Source organism: Triticum urartu, chromosome 5 (assembly GCF_003073215.2).
Source record: "Triticum urartu cultivar G1812 chromosome 5, Tu2.1, whole genome shotgun sequence".
Classification (NCBI taxonomy): domain Eukaryota; kingdom Viridiplantae; phylum Streptophyta; class Magnoliopsida; order Poales; family Poaceae; genus Triticum; species Triticum urartu.
The window spans coordinates 372,370,632-372,378,205 of record NC_053026.1 but is presented as its reverse complement, the minus strand read 5'-3'; positions in this window follow the sequence as shown (position 1 = coordinate 372,378,205).

The following is a 7,574-nucleotide window of genomic DNA, read 5'->3' as shown; positions in this document are numbered from 1 at the left end:
AAGCTTCCCAACAAATCTGATGCAGCCTGTCTTCATCATCATGTTTATGAGTGGAAAGACCACTCTGTTAGGTTCTCCAAGGTTGACGAGATGGTGATGGTGCATGTAGACATCTCTCACGAAGTCCATGGCCTAGTCAGTTATGTGGGATTCATCCCGTAGGTCGGTGGCAATAAATAGTCTCCAGAGTTTAATTAGTGCAAATTTGCTTTTTTGTAGTAAGTACTATTGTTCGGTACTTGATTTGTGTTTGTGAACCCTGTATTGTCTATTAGTACTGTTCCTTTTGGTGTGTGGTCAGTCCTAAGAATGGTCTATGTTAATGTCTGTCCACTCAATTCAGCCTGTATATTTTGAAGTATCCAGATCATCTTTTTTGTGAGGACGGTTTATTAATTATGGTTAGACTCCAATATCTGTATGCATTGCAGGGTTTATCGTACCCACCAGGATTTCCAGTCCCATGGATGTTCGGTCCAAATGATTTGTCACGACCTTTGGACTGTCCTGCTTGTGGGAGTAGGCGGGGCCCCTGCATGCCACCCATAGTTGGACGATCAATCTTCTGTTTAGTACTTCAACATAGTGATTTCCTGGTAAGGATTCACTCGTGTCACATCAAGTAAATCTTATTGATTTACTGTCTAAATCTTATTGATTTAATGTCATGTTTTCTTTCTTTTCCTGCAATTTTATGATGCAGGTTTTGCCATGTGACATTCATCACAGAATAAACCATTTGGTTTGGTCTACGATGGTTATTTTTGCAGGTTTCACTTCTTATGTCGTGTCAGTAACCAAGGCACTGTCCATCACTAATATTACTGGAAAAAATTGGATCAGTCTGTTGTCTGAGTACAAGCTTAATCCCTATGATGAACTGCAGTTTGGTTTAACAAAAATGCCACAATTAGTCCTTCTCGCGTATAAAAGAAATGAAGAAAAAACTGGATCACGGTCACGGAGCCTAGTCAAGTTAGAAAGCTGATCATAGAAGACCAGACACGATCGCCGCTGTCTCGCACAATGGTACCACCTTCAACAACAGATCGAGCAGCGGCAGTTGCTCTAGCACTAACAGCGGCAGCATCTCAGTCTGATCCAGCTGAGGATTGGGCACTGATCGCGTCAGCGGATCAGGCTGATCTACTGGAGGATCGGGCATCGACACCGGCACCTGCTCCAACACCAGCACCAACTCTACAAGGAGCACCATCTCCGGCAGCAACAGCGGCTTCGGCACCTGCACCAACACTTGCACTTGCATCTGCTCCGGCCCGTGCAGCGGCAACCGAACGAGCAGTTGCACCGACAACAGACTGGGCTGCAGTTCGCAATTCATATACCAAAGTCCTTACAAAAACCGACATGTCCACCTTCTTGGTAAGCATTGGCCACCCAAGTGCTTCGGTCTTTTTTATTTCCATGTGTTTCACATGATTCACTCTGTTGATCTAACTGTTTGGGTATGTCTTCTTGTTTGCAAACAGAGAATTCCTAGAGCAACGAGGGAGTCGTTCAACAATCCGGGCGACAGCGGCCAAGTTTCTCTTACCATGCGCAGCCTTGGTGTGAATGAACCTGCTCAATATACCGTAAGTACAAAGGATGGTCGCATGAGGATTGATGCTAAAGGATGGTCAAGGTTCAAATCTAAATCATATCTTGCGGTAGGGGATGATCTCAAAATCGAACTTTCTCGGCAAGGAGAGCTGGTCCAAATCAACTTTGAAATTCTTCAATAGCAGCACGCAACTGCCGAACTGATCTATCCCCCGAGAGATTTTGATGTAAGAATCTGGCATGGTGAAACAGGTGTCCTATGTGTATAACTAATATGACAGTATTATTTATCACATGGTATATCGTTGATGTAGCGACCAGACCTCAAACAGTCCAATCTCTGTGCTCCGGTGTCATCCCTGGATCAGTAATGCTGACACCACACAGTACTTGAAGGATTTATAACAGAGTAGCAATCACACACTTGTTACATCGAGTGTCTCAATAGAGAACTTATTACAAAAAAATATGGCTTAAGGCCATCTAATAACGATAACAGCGGAAGGCTTGGAAGATAAGTGAGTCCATCAACTCCAACGGCATCACTGAGTATAGAACCACGACCTAAAACTCCCTAATCATCGTCTGAAAAGTCTTCAACATTAACGTCGCAGCCCGAAATGGGTTAGCACATGGAATATGCTGGCAAGATAACACATAGAGAATAATGGAATGAAAACAGCTATTCTATATGCATATTTGGCTGGTGGAAGGCTCTATGGTTACAGTTTTGCGTAAAGCCAATTTTTCCCTACTGCAAAGGAATAAATTTATTTAACTATCATGGTGGTTGTTAAACATTGAGAACGTTTGACAGCATTCTCAATCCCAATTAAGCATCATCATTAAACAAACCCATCAAAATTAATTTTATAGTAACATGTTGAGATTCACATGATAATCCAGGTACTAGATACTCAAGATGTCCATAACCGGGGACACGGCTAACCATGATTAGTTTATACACTCTGCAGAGGTTTGCGCACTTTCCCCCACAAGTCTCAATCTCCTCCGTTGGATTTCTCGCACTACATGGTGTTTGAGAAACGGATGACCGAGACATAGTCTTTCAGAAGCGCTAGCACCTTACGATAGGTAGACCGTACCACCTACATCCCCTACATCTGCTAGTCTACCACTGTAAGAGTTCGCACGACTTACTCAACTATGCTAGAGCCCATAATAGCTTGTGGCTGCACACGGAAGTTTCTAGCATGAACAGTCTCATGATCCCTTTGAGCCTGGGTGGCGGTCCGAAAAAAACCAGGCAATCCTGGAATACGCAGGTACCTCAATCCACCCAGATGTGTGTTTAAGTTGCCACCTTAAATAAACCATTAATTAACAATCTCACATCTGTCATGGATACACTCACCCAATCCACGTCTACTAGCATAGCATGGCATAATAAGCAAACGTAGAAGTAACTCCCAAAGGTTTGATAATAAACAGGTAATAGGTACTATCTCAACTACTTCCCAAACCCACAATTTTGATTAAATCCTAATCATGCAATGTGTGAGGATTGATCTAATGCAATAAAACTGGGTAGTAGGAGGTATGATCAAAGTGTTACTTGCCTTGCTGATGATCCGCGAAACCTAGCGATTCGAAGTAGCAAGCGGCGCACTACAAGTACTCTATTGCAAACAAACAAGCAGTTTGTGATGCCCTGAACGTGTTCTGGGCAATCCTGTAATAAAATCCATGCCTAGCTTATCCCACTTCCATTCGGGTATCAGCAATGGTTGTAGCAATCCTGCTGGCTTCTGATGCTCTGCCTTCACTCTCTGACATACATCACAAACTGCTACATACTCCGCAATATCCTTCTTCATTCCGGTCCACCATAAAATATCCTTCAAATCTAAATACATCTTGGTATTACCTGGGTGAATCGAATACGGTGAATCATGGGCCTCTTGTAAAATTAACTTCCTGATCTCCGGATCATTTAGCACATAAACACGGTCTTCAAACCATAGGGTGTCGTGCTCATCCTCACGAAATCCCTTAGCTTTTTCTTTGCTCATTTTCTCCTTAATAGAAACAATGTCCTTGTCAGTCCTTTGAGCTTCTCTGATCTTATCCATCAAAGTAGACTGAATCTCCAATGATGCTACATAGCCTCTCGGGACTATTTCCAAACATAGCTCTCGAAGGTTTTCGGCTAACTCCCTTGGTAAATCTCCCATCATTAGGGTGTTGACATGGCTCTTACGGCTTAACACGTCAGCTACTACGTTAGCCTTTCCAGGGTGATAATGCAATCTCATATCATAATCCTTGATGAGCTCCAACCATCTCCTTTGTCTGAGGTTCAACTCCTTCTGTGTGAAAATATACTTCGAGCTCTTGTGATCCGTGTACACCTCGCAATGGTTTCCAATCAGAAAATGTCTCCAAGTCTTCAATGCATGCACTATGACTGCTAACTTCAAATCATGCGTAGCATAATTCAACTCATGGGGCTTAAGCTGTCGTGAGGCATATGAAACAACTCTTCCTTCCTGCATAAGCACTTCTCCAAGTCCTTGACGTGAAGCGTCACAATACACCTCATAATCCTTGGTCTGATCCGATAAAATCAACACTGGCGAGGTAACCAAACGTTTCTTCAACTCCTAAAAACTAGCCTCACATTCCTCAGTCCATATGAACTTGGTATCCTTCTTCAACAACTCCGTCATAGGCTTCGCAATCTTTGAGAAATTCTCAATAAACCTCCGGTAGTATCCTGTGAGTCCAAGAAAACTCCGGATCTCTCCAACTGTGGTTGGCGCTTCCCACTTGGTCACGGTATCAACTTTAGTGGGATCTACTGCTATACCTTCTCTGGATATAACATGTCTGAGAAACCCAACTTCTTTAACCAAAACTCACATTTGCTAAACCTGGCATATAACTGATGTTCTCTGAGCTTTCCAAGAACCAAACGCAAATGCTCCTTATGCTCCTCTTCATTCTTCGAGTAAACCGGGATATCATCAATGAACACTACGATGAACTTATCCCAGAACTCCATAAACACTTTGTTCATCATGTTCATAAAATATGCAGGTGCGTTAGTCAGACCAAATGACATAACGGTATGCTCGTACGGCCCATACCTGGTGGTAAAAGCCGTCTTAGGTATATCCTGTTCTCAAATCTTCAACTGGTGGTATCCTGATCGCAGATTGATCTTGGAAAATACCTTAGCTCCTTGCAATCGATCAAACAGATCATTGATCATCGGTAGTGGGTACTTGTTCTTGATGGTTACGTCATTCAATCCTCGATAATCAACAACCGTCCTTAATGATCCATCCTTCTTTTCTACTAGAAGTACTGGCGATCCCCAAGGTGATGAACTTGGGCGAATATATCCTTTATCCAGTAACTCCTTAATCTACTTCTTGATTTCCACCAAATCCTTTGCGGGCATCCTATATGGTCTCTTTGATATTGGCCCTATGCCTGGCAAAAGCTCAATCAAAAGCTCAGTATCTCTATCCGGTGGCATGCCTGGCAACTCTTCTGGAAATACATCGGGGAAATCCTTCACTACTGGTACTTCCTCCTGCACAACTCCCGTTAAACAATTTACTTGAGTCCTCTTCGGCACATGCTAGGATACATACTTGATCCTTCTCCCTTCTGGGGTGGTAAGAAAGATCAACTTACTGGCACATTCAATATTCCCTTCATACTTTGACAACCAATCCATGCCTAATATCACATCCAATCCTTGAGATTCCAACACTATTAGGTCTGATGGAAATACGTAGTTACCAATCCTTAATGGTAACCGATCACACCATAGACTAGCCATATATTCTGCTCCAGGCGAGGTTACTAACATGGGTGACCTAAGGGCTTGGGTTGGCAGTTTATACTTATCCACAAATCCCCTTGATATGTATGAATGCGATGCACCAGTATCGAAAAGAACGAGTGCAGTAAATGTCTTAACCAAAAACTTACCGATTACTGCATCCGGCTTCTCTTCAACCTCCTCCACATTAACGTGGTTCACCCGTCCCCTGTTGAAAGGGTTCGGCTTCTTCCCAGAGCTTCCATTGCCATTTCCATTCTGTGATTCAGGACATTCGTTGGCATAATGTCCGGTCTTCTGGCACTTAAAGCAAGTGACTTGGCTCAGGTCTTTCTTGGCTGGGGATGATGGGTTGGTGCGGTTCTGGACGTTGCTTCCTCCATTCCCATTACCAGTCTTGGGGCCATTGTGATCGTGCGAGCTACCTCCTCCATGGATATGCTGGAAATGTTCTCCCGGTCTAGGGGTAAAACGTGGCTTTTGCTGAACTCTAGAATTGTACTTTCCTTGTCCATACTTCCTCTTGCGATTCTCAATTTGCTGCTGCTTCCCTTCAATCATGAGAGCACGATCTACCAACTCCTGGTAGTTGTTGAAGGTTGCTACCATCAACTACATGCTCAACTCATCATTCAGTCCTTCCAGAAACTTCTCTTGCTTTGCTGCATCCGTAGCAACGTCATCTGGGGCATAACGTGCTAATTTACTAAAGTCCTCCACATACTGGCCAACTGTCCGTCCTCCTTGGCGCAAGTTGCGAAACTCTCGCTTCTTCATGGCCATAGCTCCTGCTGAAACATGGGTGGTTCGAAAAGCCTGCTGAAACTGGTCCCACGTGACAGTGTCGACAGGGAAAGTGGCTGTGAAATTCTCCCACCATGATGCTGCGGATCCTTCAAGCTGATGTGCGGCAAACTTCACCTTTTCCGCATCCGTGCATCCTGCTGTGGTCAACTCTCTAGTTGTCTTGCGGAACCAATCATCTGCTTCTATCGGCTCGGTGCTACTGGAAAACACCGGCGGATTCAGCCTAAGAAAACGAGCTAAGTGATCAACAGGTGGTGGTGGTGGGTTGTTGTTGTTGTTCCCTTGATTCTGATTCTGGACTAGTAACTGCATCAACGTGTTCTGCTGCTGGATCAACTGGGTGAGCTCCGGTGGGAAGGTAAATCCGGGGTCACGTCTCAGAGGCATCTGAGGGTTTAGAAAAGATGAGATTTAAGAATAGAGGGGGTCTAAAGATAAAACACTACCCATATGCACATGAGGCAAAAGCAAACAATTCACTTCATTCATTCAATCGAACAAGGGCATACAATCGATCTAACTATCGCAAAAGTGCTCGAACTATAATATTTACATGGTGGACTACTACTACTGATGAGGTGGTCTACTAGAAATATTCTTCGGTTGTAGACTCCATGATATCAGCTCCAGCTTCATCAACGTATTCATCATCGCTATCATCCGGATCCGAGTCGGTGTCATCGATGATGATGTAGTCTTCCGGGCGAATCTCCTTGGGTTCTTCGTCTTCTTCTACCAGTGTAGGGCCTCCCATAAATATTCCGATCTTCTTGATCAGATCGTCATTCTTCTCTACTAATACTTCAATTTCTTCTTCATAATCTTCACGTGTAGCCTTGAGTTCTTCCTCCAGTTCCTTGATCCTTGTCTTTGCCTTCTTCAGGTCTATCATGTCGGCGCACATCTGGTTCTCCTGACGTCAAATGTGCTGGTTTAACTCCTGGATAAAAGCTGTGACCGATCTATCCTTTCTGGTGCTGATCATCTCCCAGTGCTCATCTCGGTGCCCACAAATCTGGTAGATAGTATCCTTGATATCATTGCGGTAGACTTCTCCAATGCGTCCCGTGGCAATGTGAGCTGCCATGCTCTTTCCTAGACTCCAAGTTGGTGCATCAAAAGAAAACTCTATGGGCTCAGTGACTGGCATGAACGTCCTTCCTGGAACTTGAACTTGAATCATCCATCGCTCTTCTTCAGGTAAAGTGGCGTTGTAGGTGCCAGTGAAGCTTGGTACTCCTATGTTCAGGTATCCAGTGACTTCCTTCAAATGACGTCCAAAAGGTGTATCTTCATCCGGTTGAGTGAACTTGTTCCTTGCATCCGCCATCCTAAAAGAGTAGAAAAGATGAGAAGTCAGAAAGAGAAGAGAGTGAGTAGTGATCTA